Raw genomic sequence first — 11,618 nt, 5'->3', positions numbered from 1 at the left:
GTTTCTACCCTAAAACCCTAAAAGGAAGAAGGAGGTAGTATAGTTGAAGAATGAGTATTCTATAACAAATGTACAGAATCCAGTCCATGTAGCCAATGCAGAATTTAAGTATTTTCCAACCATCATTTTACCAGTCTGATGGCTCCACCTCCAGTCTACCTTTAAAGTCCTTAAACTAAACTTTACTTATAATCAATTTTTAATTCCTCTGTTGCCACATTCTCTCTCCTGAGAACTCACTCTAAGCCTCAAAGATTGAACAGCAGCTAAACTCATTAGGTATGATCTTGAATCCCCTCAAATAAATGTAGAAATACTGCCATCTTAGCCACAAATTTCACACTGAGAGATATCATCACAAATGTGCCACTTCTTAAAATGAAAATAAAATAAAAATCACGACTTTTTATCAAGCTTTATTGTAAAAATAGTTTCAGATTTACAGGAAAATGTACAAAAATGGTACAGGGAGTTCCCAGACACCCCTCATCCAATATCCCCTACTGTTAACATCTTATGACACCATGTACAACTAAGAAACCAGCATGCCTGCAGGCTCCGTCACTAAGTCCTGTCCAACTCTCTGCAATCCCATGGACTGTAGCCCACCAGGTTCCTCTGTCCATGGGATTTCCCAGGCAAGAATATTAGAGTGGGTTGATATTCCTGACCCAGGGATTAAACCTGCATCTCCTGTGTCTCCTGCATTGGCAGGCGGATTCCTGACCACTGAGCCACCTGAATGGCACATTACTGTTAACTAAAGCCCACACTTTATTCCAGTTTCACTAGCTTTCCATTAATGTCCGTTTTTGGCTTGAGGATCCCACATTGCCTTTAGTCATTACGTCTCCTCTCCTCTGGTGTTTTTCAGAATTTGTTTTTCATGAGCATAACAGCTTTGAGCACAGTTTAGAGAATCCTAAAGTATGCCCATCAATTTGATGTTTTTTCTCAGTTCAAGTTTAATAAAACTACAAAAGATCAAAAGTGATATCGTACTACTGCACACATCAGCTAGCCTGCCCCACAACACAGCTCAGGCCTTCTTCAGAGGAAGAAAGGCTGGCCTCCAGCCCCTGCAGGAAAGTCCAGTGTTGTCCCACACATCTGGACTGAGTGTGTTTTCATGACAACAGTACAAAAGAGGTTTTGCTCTCATGGCCACCTACTGCAGCCTGGCCCTAAAATGGCCCAGCACTCACTTCCGCTTAGAGAAATATTCTTTGCTCTGGGCATCAGGCTTCTTGGTATCACCACCAGGCTTCCAGCCAGCTGGGCACAGGTCCCCATGTGTGTCAGTGAACCGGAAAGGCCTGAACTAGTCTCAGTCTCTCATCCACAGAGCGGCCAACAGGAAGGTCATTTATGGTAATCTGTCGAAAGATACCTTCATCATCAGTAATAAAAAGGTTCCTGAATGAGAAGCCCTCATCAGCCTTTAAGACCCCACAGTACTGAGCAACAGTGTGCTCAGGCTCTGATATCAGGGAATGTGCATGTCCCCAGTCTTTCTTTTTTCTTGGGTATGCTGACCCACACCAGGTGACAGAAGTGAGAACCACGGAAGCACCAGTTACCTGGCAGCTGAGTTTCTTAAATTCTTCCGCCCTATCGCTGAAAGCAATGCGCTCCACGGGGCACACAAAGGCTAAGTCAAGAGGGTAAGAGACGAACACGTCGTATCTCCCTTTGTAGTCAGATGGACTGGTATCTTTGAATTGATCATCTGGCATAACGCTTGTTGCTTTGAACTGGGGGGCAGGATGCCCAATTTTCAAATTTCCTTGAAGACATATTGCTATTGGCAGTTCTCAGAAAGAAACCACACAGACCAATCAGGAGGAGGACATCCATCAATTTGCTTTTGGCTGATGCTTTTCTCATGGATAGACTGAGGTTAGGGCTTTGAGGAAGAATAACACAGAAGGAGGTGAAGTGTTCTCATCATATCTTATCAGGGTTCGAACTATTGATATGACTTATCACTGTTGCTGATATTGCTTACCTGGCTTAGATAGTATTTACCAGATTTCTCTACTGTAAAGTTATGCTTTCCCCATTTTGCCTTATCCTACCCTTTGAGAGAAAGTTGCTAAGCACAGCCCATATTAAAGATGGTATGGGGGTAGGGAAGGGAAACTAAACTCCATCTCCTGGAGATAAGTGACTTTTTAGAATAAACATAAAATTTACTAAATTTCTGAAATACATATTGAGTACCCAAAGCATCTGATAATGCAATTAAGTGCCCATTTAACATGAGTCACTCTGCTAGGCATTTCAAATAAGTGTTAGACACAGTCCTGCACCACAGGGAGTTTATAATGTAGTTAGGATACCATAAGAAAAATGCTGGTTAAGTACTAAAGCGTCACAAAAAGGGAAAAAAAATAAAATCCAGTTGGAGTAATGAAGTAATGAAAAGTTTCACAGAACAAGAAATATTTAAGCAAAGTAAAACTGAATATAATTTTGACAGATGAAAACAGATGGAAATTCACATCCATTTGCAATTTAAAACTCTCAACAGTGGACATAAAGAGAATGTACTTCAACATAACAAAAGCCATATATATCAATCCCACACCTAATATCATATAGTGAAAAACTGAAAATTTTCCTTCTAATATCAGGAATAAGACAAGGATGCCCACTCTCACCACTTTTATTAACATAGTATTGGAAGTCCTAGTCAGAGCAATTAGGCAAAGAAATAAAAAGTATTCAAATTGGAAAAAAAGGAGTAAAACTGTCACTATTTTAGAAGACATGATTTCATATACAGAAAACCCAAAGATTCCACCAAAAATTGTTAGAACTAATAAATGAATTCAGTAAAATTGCAGAATACAAAATCAACAAACAAAAATCTGTTATATTTCTATACATTAATAATAAAGTATCAGAAAGAGAAATTAAGAAAACAATCCCATTTACAACTGCATCAAAAAGAATAAAATATCTAGGGATAAATTCAACCAAAGAGGTTAAAGACCTGTACACTGAAAACTATAAACATCTTTGAAAGAAACTGAAGACACAAATAAGTGAAAAGATCGTCCATACTCATGGAGTGAAAAAATATTGTTATAATGTCCATACTATGCAAAGCAATCTACAGATTCAACAGAACAGAGACCTCAGAAATGACCCCACATATACACAATCAGTTAATTTATGACAGAAGCCAAGATTATACAATAGGGAAAGAATAGTTCTCTTCAATAAATGGTGTTGAGAAACTGGAAAACCATGTGCAAAAGATCAAAAGCGGGCCACTATCTTACACCATACACAAAAATGAACTCAAAATGGATTAAAGACTTGAATATAAGACCTGAAACTATAAAACCGCTAGGAGAAAACATAGGTGGTAAGCTACCTGACATCAGTTTTGGTGATGATTTTTTGAACCTGACCCCAAAAGTAAAGGCAACAAAAGCGAAAATAGGCAAGTTGGACTACATCAAACTAATAAGTTTCATCACAGCAAAGGAAACCATCAACAAAATGAAATGATAGTTTATGGAACAGGAAACAATATTTGAAAATCATATACCCTGATAAGGAGCTAATATCCAAAATACATAAAAACTCATAGAACTCAATAGAAAAAAAAATCCAATTAAAAAATGAGCAGAATATCTGCTCATTATATGCCTGGAGACACCTAAAAAGATGGTCAATATCACTAACACCAGAAAATGCAAATCAAAAATATAATGGGGTATCACATCACATGTTAGAATGGCCATTATCAAAAAAGATAAGAAATAACAAGTGTTGGTAAGAATGTGGAGAAAAAAGAGCTGTCATGCACTATTGGTGGGAATGCAACTGGTGTAACCACTATGGAAAACTACATGGGAATTCCTCAAAAAAATTAAAAATAGAGTGTGATCCAGCAATTCCACTCCTTGGTATTTACTCAAAGTAAACAAAAACATGAACTCAAAAAGTTATATGTACCGCCATGTTCATTTCAGCATTATTTTCAATAGCCAAGATATGGAAACAATCCAAGTATCCATTGATTATGTAATAATATGAATGAAGAAAGATGTGGTGTATTCACACACATGGGAATATTAAGCTATAAACAAGAATGAAATCTTTCCATTTGTGACAAGATAGATGATCTTAAAGGTATCATGCTAAATGCAATACATCAGAGAAAGACATTGCATGATCCCACTGATATGTGGAATAAAAAAAAAATAGATTCATACTATAAACTATCAGTTATGAAGCAAGTCCTGGGGATGTAATGTACAACACAGTGACTACAGTTAATAATACTGTACTGCATATTTGAAAGTTACTAAGAAAATAAATCTATAAAAATTTCTCACAAGGAAAAAAAAAATTTATAACTGTGTATGAGGATGAAGATTAACTAGACTAACTGTGGTGATGATTTCACAATATACACAAAAATATCAGATATTATGTTGTACAACTGAAACTAATATGTCAACTACAGGAAGGAAAAAAAAACTAGATGGAAAGACATCCAAGATGGAGAAAAGAGCATAAACAAAATATAAGAGCTCTTTCTCATTCATTCAGTGTTTTTGCACTGTAACCCAATGGAAACATTCATTTTAAGATCTTCAGTAAATTTTCATAGCTTAGCATAAATGGGTGGTGCTTAGTCTCCCCATGATTCATTATGTTGATGTTCTAACCTTTGGTACCCCATTATATGACTATACTTGGAGATAAGATCTTTAAAAAGGTAATTAAAATTAAAAGAAGTCATTAGGACAGACCCTAATCCAGTATGACTAGAGTCCTTCTAAGAAGCTATAAAGATATAGGCACAGAACAAAGATAGAACTATAGATCAATGGAACAAAATAGAAAGCCCAGAGATAAATCCACGCACCTATGGACACCTTATCTTTGACAAAGGAGGCAAAAATATACAATGGAGAAAAGACAATCTCTTTAACAAGTGGTGCTGGGAAAACTGGTCAACCAGCTGTAAAAGAATGAAACTAGAACACTTTCTAACACCATACACAAAAGTAAACTCAAAATGGATTAAAGATTTAAATGTAGGAGCAGAAACTATAAAACTCCTAGAGGAAAACATAAGCAGTACACTCTGACATAAATCACAGCAAGATCCTCTATGACCCACCTCCCACAGTAATGGAAATAAAAGCAAAAATAAGCAAGTGGGACTTAATTAAACTTAAAAGCTTTTGCATGACAAAGGAAACTATAAGCAAGGTAAAAAGACAGCCTTCAGAATGGGAACAAATAATAGCAATCAAAGCAACTGACAAAGAACTTACCTCAAAAATATACAAGCAGCTCGTCAATACCAGAAAAATAAACAACCTAATCAAAAAATGGGCCAAAGAACTAAACAGACATTTCTCCAAAGAAGACATACAGATGGCTAACAAACACATGAAAAGATGCTCAACATCACTCATTATCAAAGCAATGCAAACCAAAACCACAACGAGGTACCATCTCACACCGATCAGAATGGCTTCTATCAAAGTCTACAAACAATATATGCTGGAGAGGGTGTGGAGAAAAGGGAACCCTCTTACACTGTTGGTGGGAATGCAAACTAGTACAGACACTATGGAGAACAGTGTGGAGAGTCCTTAAAAAACTGGAAATAGAACTGCCATACGATCCAGCAATCCCACTGCTGGGCATACACACCAAGGAAACCAGGATTGAAAGAGACACGTGTACCCTAATGTTCATCGCAGCACTGTTTATAATAGCCACGACATGGAAGCAACCTAGAGGTCCATCAGCAGACGAATGGATAAGAAGGTTGTGGGACATATACACAATGGAATATTATTCGGCTATTAAAAAGAATGCATTTGAGTCAGTTCTAATGAGGTGAATGAAATGGGACCCTATTATACTGGGTGAAGTAAGTTAGAAAGAAAAACACCCATATGGTACATTAATGCATATACATGGAATTTAGAAAGATGGTTATGATGACCCTATATGCAAGACAGCAAAAAAGACATACAGAACAGAGTTTTGGACTCTGTAGGAGAAGGCAAGGGTGAGATGATTCAAGACAATAGCATTAAGACATGTATATTATCATACATGAAACAGATGACCAGTCCAAGTTCCATGCATGAAACAGGGCACTCAAGCCGGTGCACTGGGACAACCCAGAGGGATGGGATGGGGAGAGAGGTCAGAGGGGGGCTCAGGCTGGGGGCGGCCCTGGACACATGTACACCCATGGCTGATTCATGTCAGTGTATGGCAAAAACCACCACAATATTGTAAAATAATTAGCCTCCAATTAAAAATAAATAGTTTAAAAAAAGATATAAGCACAGAGAAGAGGATGTGAAGAAACAGTGTCATCTAAAGCCAGGGAGCGATCTCTGAAGAACAAACCTATGGACACCTTGATCTGACTTCTTGTCTCCAGAACTGTGACAAAGCAAATTTCTGGTGTTTAAGCCACCCAATATGTAGTAAATTGTCATATCAGCCTCAGCAAAATAACACAGATGCTCAGTTATAGATTCTAAAAATCACACCCATTTTGGCAAAATTCCCCTCTGTGATTTCTAATTTAAGCATTGTCATTCAACAGTTCTTTCCATTCAACAGTGACATGAACAGTAAAGGTAAGAAAAGTGATGTAAGGTCAGCCTTAGGAACAGCTCTAGCTCTTTCAAATTAAAATTTATTATGCCCTTATAAACTTGTCCAGTCCCAACCCTAACCATAACAAGAAATTTTACTCTAATTTCAGCAATTTCAAGAAGCTTCAGGGATCTCTTTTGTAGCACTTGATTCACCAGGTATTGTTCTTATTTAGTCACTCAGTCCTATTTCGCTCTTTGCGACTCCATGGGCTATCGACCACCAGGTTCCTGGCCATGGGATTTCCCAGGCAAGAATACTGGACTAGGTTGCCACTTCCTTCTCCAACGGATCTTCTCAATCATGGGACTGAACCTGCATCTCTTACACTGGCAGGACGATTCTTTACCACTGAGCCACCTGGAAAGTTCAGACCTCGTGATACCAGTATGCCTGACAACTGCTGCAACATAGTGCTCCAACTTGTCCACTACTAAGTAAAAGCTTCACCTAGCTCCACCTTTTTGTTTCACACGAGGTGAAAACTAAAATGGAAAACAGAAAATAAATTTCAGTGACATTTAACAAGCACAAGTGCTCACTCAGTCCTGCTGACTCTTTGGGATCCCAACGACTGCAGCCAGCCAGACTCTCCTGGGTCCATGAAATTTTCCAGGCAAGAACACTAGAGTGGGTTGCCACTTCCTACTCCATGCACATGCCTAGGACTAAAAGTATTCCTAAATATCTTTAATTTCCTTTTACAAAAAATAGATTTATGCTTTACTTTCACCCTTAAAGAAACGTAAGTCACGGATGTTAAGACCCAGGTGAACTCTTTCAAAAGTCAACAGCAGCTCTGGAGACGCTAACTGTAGACCACAAACTGTGGGCGAGCAGGCAACAGACGAAATGTCCACAGACGCACGAAAAAGCATCTCCCTCACGCTCCTGTTGTCTTCTGCTAATCTGTGTACAAATTCGTGTGGCAAGGCTTTCAAAAATGAGTGCAAATACTCCTAAGAGCTCAGACTCCCGAAAAACAAAACAAAATAACTTATTGTAGACCACTTACACCTGCGCTCAGAAACAGTAATTTCAGTGGAATACAGGAAACTATGGACTTCCCTCGTAGCTCAGTCGGGAAAGACTCTGCCTGCAGTACAGAAGACTCGGGTTTGATCCCTGGGTTGGGAAGATCCCCTGGAGAAGGAAATGGCTAACCCACTCCAGTATCCTTGCCTGGAAAATCGCATGGACACAGGAGCCTGGTGGGCTACAGTCATGGGGTCGCAAAGAGTCGGGCGCGACTGAGCGACTAACACTTACTTAGGGGAGATACGAAGTTTTTTAAGCAGAGAAAAAAAATAAAAAGGTAGTTCCACAGAAATCAACCTACCAAAAGGTTAAGAAGAGAACTATCGAACCGGGCGTTTTGGTAACAGCGACTTCTAAGGTAACTGTCCTAAAGTATACAAGAAACAACACAACCCTTCCACCTTTTTCACACAGCGTACGCGCGAGATCTGAAAGATTTCCTTCACGGGAGAACTCTGTAATGCGCATGCGTCAAACTCAGAGGCCGCGCTAGCAGGGAAGATCTAGAAGACGCGCGAGAAGAGAGGCGCACTGAGGCAGGGGGGGAGGGGCCTGTATGCGCATGCGTCAAAGTCAGACGCCGCGCTAGCAGGGCAGATCTAGAAGACGCGCGAGGAAGGCGGAGCACTGAGGAAGGGGGAGGGGCCTGCATGCGCATGCGTCAAAGTCAGACGCCGCGCTAGCAGGGCAGATCTAGAAGACGCGCGAGGAGGGCGGAACACTGAGGAAGGGGCGGGGCCATCAGGGAGGCGGTGGCCAACGGAGCGGGCGGAGCCGCGAGGGCGGGGCGGAGGGAGCAAGCGCGCAGGCCTCGCCCCTCGCGGCACCTCCCCGGAATGGCGTCATTAGCGCTATAAGAGAGCTTGTGCAGACGACTCCGGCCTTTTACATCCGGTAAGCGTCCGGTTTAGGGACAGGCGGTTGTTTGTGATTGTTTTGTGAGGTAAAGTAACAAGGAACACGGCTTTTCGGCCTAGTTTAAGATGCAGGCGATGCAGCGGTCTTGTAGTAGTAGACCGACGTTAGCTTTGAAAACGTCTAGGTTCAGAAGCTTGAGTGAAATTTCATGTTCGTTAGCGGGGCGGCCACGTGCAGCCCCGGGAGTTGAGTCGGAAGCCAGTCGCGCGTGGGTCGTGGGCCCTCCGGCAGAGGTTAAATACCGCCGATGACTCGGGTGAAGAAGGTCGTGCGTTGTACTGTCGGTGCCATGTGGCCATCTTGAATCTGTTACTCTGCCACTCTTGAAGAGCAACACGGCATCCTGACGGTTTGATCCAAGTGGTGAGTAGTATCTGTAGTTGCCTTTGCTGGTCCTTTCTGGGATTACGAACCTCCATGTATCTTTGGGACCTGTCGGCTGTGGCAGTCTCCCTTCCTAGCCATGGAAGAGCATATTCTTGTTTATTGGCAAAGCTGTCACCATTTAATTGGTATCAGATTCTGACTTGCACAAGTAACATTCTTCACTTTAAAAACCTGCAGTGTGCTGGGTTATTGGGCAAGCATTAAACTACTGTTCAAATGTTTCTAGGAAGCTGAGCTAATGGTTCCAGTGGATGATGGAAAGCATAACGAGGTACGTTCCTGTTCTATGTATCTCAAATCCTTAGAACTAAGGATTTGGAAGGCCAGAACTGGCACATTGTGCAGGCGTTTTGTAACCTACTAGCCAACTGAAGAGACTGTAACTGCTTTAGTCGCTAAAATCTTAACACTGTACACAAATCAGTCTTGTTAAGCTGGTTTTCTCTCTTGCAGATATACCAAGAAATCCAAAGTGATGTGGGTGAAGTCTGATTGAGCATCCTGCAGGACACTGCTAAATGTGATTTTAAATCTCGTGTATGGTATTTAAATAGAGAATAAGTGCATGCTGCTTTTATTTGTATAATAAAATGCTCGATTTGTACTTACAGTGTTCCAGGAGTGAATGATTTATGAGTACAATGGCAATGGTTTAGTGATTAAGTCATGTCCAACTCTTTTGAGACCCCATGGACTGTAGCCTGGCAGGCTCCTGTGTCCTTGGGATTCTCCAGGGGATCTTCCCATCCAGGGATCAAACCGAGGTCTTGTAAGTGCATAGGTAACTGCAGAGAACAGATGCGACCTGTTCTATTGTTACCAGCTCCGGTGGTGGCAATATGAGTTAGTTCTGTATATGGTATTTAGGGACCACATAGCATGTGCAGTTGACACTTGGGTCTTCAAGTCATTTAATGAGAAAAAGTTATAATAAAGGTTATATTTTATGAAGGGAGCACTCTACCTCAAGGTTGATAAAACTGAAGATAACCTGTTACCTGACCTTTTAGGTTAACCAGTCTCTGGTCTGGTTGCAAGGAGGAAGCCAATTATGACTCTATTTTATTGGAAATTTTATTTGGCTTGGCTTTTATTATAATCATACTCAATGGCTTGCCTGGAAGTCCTTGCCCACCTGTGAATAGAAGAGATTAACACACTTCTGAAGGCTAGATACTCCTTGCAAGACTGGAGACCTTTTCACTTCTCACTGTATCTCCCTCTCTATTGTGCCTTTTGACTTTAGTTCCTAATTGGTTCCTTCTCTCTGATCTATTAAAGAACCTGGCATCCAGACCCCAAGAAGATGGTTATTTTGAGGTTCTAGCCTGCCATCTCGGTCTGCTGGCTCCCCAATTAACTCTCTTCCTTGCCTCAACACCTCATTTTGGATGCGCGAGGCTGAACTCGGTAACAGTTAGAATTCCACTATGAATGTTTACACCAGCACTGCAGTTTAATTACAAGGATGGCCCATGAGAAACTAGTGAGAATTTTCTTCACCTGCACTGTTTGTTTTTCCCAGGCCCTCATGCATGTGTGCACTATGGTTCTGTCATCTCTAAATGTAAATGCTTGTATAGTTCCTTTATCAAATGTTTTGAAAAATATAATGGCTTGGCATTGCAATTCTGCAAAGTAGTAAATTATAAAGCACTTTCAGATTAGCACCAGTTTTTTACATACCTCAGTTTACAAAAGGACACAGTATGATGCAGAAGAGAAAGGAAATAAAAAGGTCCCTTTGTGATCAGCCATTTAAAAGGATTACTTAGCATTGTTAATTCTATAGTTTTGCACTCACCTCTTCACCTGTCTTATGCGTCTATCCCTTGTATACACAATTCCTTAAACTACATATTGGGACAGATTTTTGTACTGCTACCAAGAATGCCCTGTAAGGCTGCATAGATAAAGGCAGCACCAAGTCCAATTCGCGATCCCATGAACAGTAGCCTGCCAGGCCCCTCTGTCCATGGGATTCTCAGGCAAGAATACTGGAGTGGGTTGCCATTTCCTTCTCCAGCAAGGCTGCATAGTAAGCAGCTATCCCTTACTCCTTTGAGAAATGGAAAACTAGGTGGAAAGAGATTCCCTTGTCTTCCTTGTGACTCTCCTGGTGCTTGGACTGAAAACCCTCCCAATTGTCTCATTGGCCTCTGCTTGTTAACCCATTTAGAAACTAGGGACACTATAAAATCTTACCTGCCTTTTATAAATTGTCAATGAGGTGCATAGTTACCTAGTACATAACTGGCATATGGATTAAATATTGCAGTTATTTTAGAGCTTTCCCACGCTACAGACAGGAAAGCATTGTTAATTGTGTATTTTTATTAGGAACAGAATGAGATGGGTGAGCATCAGTGCCACAACAGACGTGAATTTGAGTGAGTTAGAGGACAGGAGCATGGCATGCTACAGTCCCTGGAGTTGGAAAGAAGACACAGCAACTCAGCAAAATCTTTACTAGATGGGACTGTGTCAGGATGACAGGCTTCTCTGGTGGCTCAGAGGATAAAGCTTGCAGTGTGGGAAACCTGGGTCGGGAAGATTCCTTGGAGAAGGCAGCAGTGGCAACCCACTCCAGTACTCTTCCCTGGAAAATGCCATGG

At 41.0% G+C, this 11,618-nt stretch overlaps 1 long non-coding RNA gene, 1 other non-coding gene and 1 pseudogene across 2 annotated transcripts; 2 read left to right on the top strand and 1 right to left on the bottom strand.

Moving 5' to 3' along the window:
* Positions 1-1,201: 1,201 nt before the first annotated feature.
* On the bottom strand, positions 1,202-8,356 carry LOC122673230 (annotated as a pseudogene).
* Positions 8,357-8,574: 218 nt separating this feature from the next.
* On the top strand, positions 8,575-9,608 carry LOC122673340. The gene is made up of 3 exons (XR_006334670.1): positions 8,575-8,979; positions 9,230-9,274; positions 9,457-9,608. It is a non-coding gene; the product is annotated as an uncharacterized LOC122673340 (long non-coding RNA).
* Positions 9,030-9,160, top strand: LOC122673652. The gene has a single exon (XR_006334774.1). It is a non-coding gene; the product is annotated as a small nucleolar RNA SNORA24 (small nucleolar RNA).
* Positions 9,609-11,618: the final 2,010 nt, after the last annotated feature.

Source organism: Cervus elaphus, chromosome 17 (genome assembly GCF_910594005.1).
Source record: "Cervus elaphus chromosome 17, mCerEla1.1, whole genome shotgun sequence".
In the NCBI taxonomy this organism is placed as follows: Eukaryota; Metazoa; Chordata; class Mammalia; order Artiodactyla; family Cervidae; genus Cervus; species Cervus elaphus.
The sequence above is the reverse complement of the archived record's forward strand: the minus strand, read 5'-3'. Positions and strand labels throughout refer to the sequence as shown.